Genomic DNA, 5,583 nt, shown 5'->3' with positions numbered 1-5,583 from the left:
ATTGTGATCTCAAAGAGTTTAGTAAAACTTTGTTTTCAACTCTTCTAATATTACCTATTCGTAGTTTCCTTAGTTTTTAGCTATAGTCGACCTGTTCTGTTATGAGTTTAGTACATTCCTAGATGTATTGGTTCTTACTTAAGTTGACTTTGTTGACAAGTTGTTCTTGATTTTCTTCACTATCTTGTAACTTCCCAAACAAAAGTAACTTCGATTGATCATGTTCCTCAAAACAATAGGTTTGTTGTGGTAAATAAAAAGGTAACATCGCTAGTGTTTAACATATTGCACGACCTTCATGAAACTTGAAAATGCTATAACTCTTATAACATATATGTTTTTTCTTTTGACATTAAATTTTGAATCCAACTCTTCAAATATTAGTCCTCAAGATTACATAATGATTAGCATTTCTTATAACATTTCTTATAACATTTGTTAAGCACAATCATTTACATATTAGTCCTCAAGATTACAAAATAAAACACTACTGCAAATTATGAGAACTAAAAGATATAAACAGTACTAGCTAAGAGTCCCAAAATGTTGTTATATATATATATATATATATATATATATTATATTTATTTATATATATATATATATATATATATATATATATATATATATGCTGAGAAAGGAAGTGCCCAATCATGATCATATTTGAATCAAACTCTTAAATTATAGAACTTTGTTTAATATCATATCATGAATGCTGATAGTCTTAATATTGCTTGTTCAAATTTCTGAATGAGATTATGTGCTGGGGGTTGAGGCTGCAGGGGTAAGTTTTATGATGAAGAAATGAGTATGTGTGATGGAACAAACTCTTTCTGGTGTGAGCATGGAGGAAGTTGTGAGGAAATTGTTCAAGGAGAGAAATATTCATGCAAATATTTCACTATTCATTACTTTGTTAGATGAAAGGGACACAAGCCTAATGGAGGCAAGACAGGTAGAACACTAACGACAATGTCTAAGAAACTAAACTCCAAAAGAAACCTTACTTGAATGGCCATAGTACTCCCCAAATGTTTTCCACCACTTATTACAGTGAAGGCGGGAATAAGAAGTGTTGGGTTGGTTTTTCCAAACAAGTCAGTAATGTGCTTGTAAAGTGGTACCTGGTATGCTTTTGCTTTTATTTTCATGATATCGTGATTGAACATATATACTTATTTCCATATTAAAAGTTAAATGAACTTACAGAAATATTAATTGACAGTCATACATACCTTCTTTTTAGTAGCACCAACTTTACAAGCAGCAATGGACACAACTAATATAGTAGTGGCTCCAAGTTCCCCTGTAAATAACATTAGAAACAAAAAAATATAAATGCACCACCAAAATTATAATAGATTCATTAGTCCATAAAATCAGATAACATAACAAAGCATTCCTTTATCCAAAATACATTAAGAATTGGGACCACTTCTAGCTTTTAAAACGCTTAGCGGCATATAAAGCGCCAATGAAAACTTTTGCACCTTAATAAACCATCTAGAGCAATACCACATATGCTAACATCAAACATCAAAATTTGTATTCTTCTTCCATGACCCACTTCAGTATTCTGGTAAGAATTAAATAATTTTTATTTCAGTTTGGTAATTAAATTCATATAACTCTCCAAATAAAGTTTTAAATTAGGTGATTGCCTTTCTCTTATAAAATTAGCATTTGCAAAGCATAGTGAACCGGGACTGATGCGAATCACCAAAATGCTCAGAGTGCTTGTGGCCATAGTATATAGACTAACATCACAAAATGCTTTTGTTCTTGGAACTTGGCCTAAAACTTCTATCCCTGGCCTGATTGATTGTATCAGTATCTTTGCAATGGAAATTGACAATCACGGAACAAAACAAGGGAACTTAGGGCAAAATCAAGAGATAAATAAACGAACCTATTCGTGGTGAGAATAGTGAGAGACACACTGAAATCAAAAGACATAATTGAATTGAGACGAAAATAAAAGAATGGAGATCGAAAGAACGACGAAATTGAAAGCAATGAAAATGAAATCAAACAACGACGAAATTGAAAGCAGAGAGAAAGGTGTTTATTAACTAATTTCAGGGAGAACAATGGACTCGAAAGAGAGAACGTCTTCCTCGTAAGACACAAGCCACAACCTCTTATGACACGAACGATAAAAGCAAAGAGATGAAGTTAAAATTGAAATCAAAAGAGATGGAACTCAAAAAAACAAAAATGAAATTGAAAGTCACGGTTTACCTTAAGTGAAGAGCACGAACCTCTTTCTTTTCCTAACAACGAGTACATTCTTCCTTCTTCCAAAGCAAACATGTTTCTTAAGCCATAGAGAAAGAGAAAAAGTCACTTCCTAAAATACTCAAATTAAAATTTTAAAAATTACAAGATAAAGAAAATAAGTTGGCAGGGAAAACCTCTTATACGTAAGGGTTTATAAAACCCCAATTATGTATATATTTTAGTGGAGGTTCTTGAAACCCCAATTAAAATTATAAATTCTTGTAGTGTACTTTGGTACTTGAATAAATGAGATGAACCAGAAGAGGCCTAAAACTTAACTCTAAAGTTAGGTTCCCACACATGAAAAATAATAAATGAAAAACATTACTTATCAACATTGGTAAACTTGAATTTTAATTTCATAATAGTTTATTTCAAATAAAACGTATATTAAAATACATAACATAGTAATTCAATATTATATGATGTCATAAATAAATCTTAATATTTTTTACTGTAATATTGTTATCATTAGATCATAATATTAAATATTATTTTTCAATATTTTTTTATAGACGTCTAATATTATCATCTTTTTATAATTACTCTAGTTTACTATATTATGTATTTTGTTTTACATAATAAGGAAGTTGTTGGACGAGGCCAACAATCCACTAATTTGTAGCTTGGGCTGGACCTATCCATGAAGCGGAGTGGAGATAGGTATTTATGTTTTTCTATCTTGTTATCATGTAGTCATTGGTATAAGGTTATGTTAATGTCTCCAAAACCTATTTTCATTTTTTAAAGTGTATTTTTTGTGGCTATTTGTTTTCAGGCATATGTACTAAAGACAACATGCACCTGTTGTCTTTATGTTGACCTTTGGTTTTTTGTTATTGCTGTGGATGAGCCGACAAAGGGAGTAATAATTCAGGTTGCAGATAGTGAGAAAACCACATATATCAGATTATTTCTGGAGTTCAAGCACTTGTGATTTGGATAATGGCAACATTCAATCTCAGAGAAGTATCTTGTCTCACTTGGTTAGTCCTTGTTGTTCATTATATGATTTAGATAGATATATTATTAAAATATTAATTTTTACCGTATACTATTGTATATTGTTTGCAAGATTTACTTTCCTTATTTAAGGGGAAAATAAAGACATACATGTTTCTTATTTCAGGTCTTCTTCTTTGGAATGAAAGTAGGCTTCAATGGATTGGAAGTGAAAAATCTAGCAAGCCTAACCAACAAAAACGTGAATCCAGACTGAAGTATGTCAAATGCATTTCATTTGGTCCCCAATTAACTGAATATTCTTTAAGCCACTCTAAATACACACGGGCCATGATCTTAGCTTATTCACTTTATATTTTTTGGGGGCTGGTGGAACACTTAATGACTGTCGAAAGTTTTTATTTTCCGGTTAACATGATTCAAATTAATATATTTTCTAGTTATATATATGGCCTTTTACAAAGCCAAAGTCTCCATCATATTTGTTTTCCATTTGTTATAGTTTCTTCCATGTAGATGACTTCTTAGTCATTGTGTTTGTTGTGTAGTTGGAATGCAACTTACGAATGTTTGCTTGGGACTAGAGAACCTTTCCCCAAGTCCATACCTTTATCTGTAAGTGAACATTTCCTTAAAATTATGTTATTTCCTCTTAATTTATTTCATTTGATGTACAATGTTGGCATATTGTGGGACAACGTGTATATTATGTTTTGAATGTTGGGTTTTTAATAAACTTAAATGTATTAATCATTATAGGTAACTAGTCATTGTAAAAATTAGCCGTTGTGAGTGGTTAAGGGAAAAGGGAAAAGTTGTCTAGGATAAGGGAAAAGTTGTCACATTTTTACTTGAGTCACTAGGTGAGTTCATTGTTTTTATCTAATGGCTACTTTCTTTAAAGATCAGAATTTTGTTATGTAATTAAATGACACAAGACTTATATTTAGGACATGATGGAGAAATCTATTGAGAGGAGATAGAAAAAGCATGATAAAAGATTGTGAATCTGCTGCTCGTTCAAGAGCAAGGAAACAAACGCTCTTTCATGTTATGTGAGTCTTTAATCTTTGATTAGTGTTTCCCTTAGTAAAAATCCTAATCCTGAACCATAAATGTTATAAACAGGCGTACATAAATGAATTGGAGAATAAAGTATCGGGTCTAGAAGAGGAAAATAAATGACGAGGAAATGACAGGATTAAGCGAAGTACATCTGTATAAATACTTGGGTATAACACTTTACTATAACTATATTCAATCCACATCTTGAAAATCTTTAACATTAATATTTTGAACAACATGATTATACAATCATGTGATTTTTCGATGTTTTCTTTTCCAAGCCAAAGGGCACTACTTTTCTTCCTACTTTTGCATTATCCTTGTGTTTTAGGATTTTTGTGGAAGAAACTTATTTCTATGCATTGTGATGCACAATTTTTACACCACTATTATATTTCTCCATAGATTTTTTTATTTTCTAGCAAGCATAAAGTGGTGTAATAATCTGTCCTTTTTTATATTTCTGGGCCAAGATCAGCACCCCTACATTTATTTTCTCAACAAATTAAATGATTTGATTATGTGTGGTTGTTTTGGTGGATCACATTTCTTCTGTACACAAATCATTGATCAATCGCTTTGGACTATAATATTTGATTCTAGTATATTGAAATAAAAGCACTAGATGGAAAAGAATCCTAAGCATGCAAGTTAAATGGTTATAGGTCTGGTGAGCCAAGAGCCTGTGTTGTTTAATGACACCATTCGAGCCAATATTGAATATGGCAAAGGTGAGGATGCAACAGAGGCAGAAGTTATAGCTATAGCAGAATTGGCAAATTCTCACAACTTCAATAGTAGTTTGCAGGAGGTAAATTATAGTGTCCTATAAACTCACTTTTTATAAAGACTAGTGCAACTATATGCACAAAATTCCGAATTTGCACTAGTTTTTAAGACACATGTGGTGTTATGACCAATGTATGAATTGGTCAGAGCAATATTTCATATATGCAGGGTTATGAGACAATAGTGGGGGAAAGAGGGATTCAACGATTTGGAGGGCAGAAACAAATGGTGGCAATTGCTCGAGCAATATTGAAGAATCCAAAAATATTGTTATATGAGGATGGCTTGATGGTGGTAATGACAACTCACCAATGACTAATGGTAAGTTTGAACATCACAATCTTGTGCTCTTTCGCTCTACAATCCATGACTAGTTACAAAAGCACTGATCAAGTGCATTATTTTTCTTCCATTTTAATTGAATTGTATATCTATTGTTTATTGAAATATCTAGGAAAGAAAGTTATCATTTCATTTTGTTAGCTT

At 31.5% G+C, this 5,583-nt stretch overlaps 1 long non-coding RNA gene across 1 annotated transcript; it reads left to right on the top strand.

The window, feature by feature from the left end:
• The first annotated feature begins 3,186 nt into the window (after nucleotides 1–3,186).
• LOC114171293 lies at nucleotides 3,187–5,064 on the top strand. The gene is made up of 4 exons (XR_003601434.1): nucleotides 3,187–3,266; nucleotides 3,410–3,500; nucleotides 3,792–3,858; nucleotides 4,974–5,064. It is a non-coding gene; the product is annotated as an uncharacterized LOC114171293 (long non-coding RNA).
• Nucleotides 5,065–5,583: the final 519 nt, after the last annotated feature.

Source organism: Vigna unguiculata, unplaced genomic scaffold (assembly GCF_004118075.2).
Source record: "Vigna unguiculata cultivar IT97K-499-35 unplaced genomic scaffold, ASM411807v1 contig_190, whole genome shotgun sequence".
NCBI classification, from domain to species: domain Eukaryota; kingdom Viridiplantae; phylum Streptophyta; class Magnoliopsida; order Fabales; family Fabaceae; genus Vigna; species Vigna unguiculata.
This window is presented reverse-complemented; position numbering and strand designations above follow the sequence as displayed.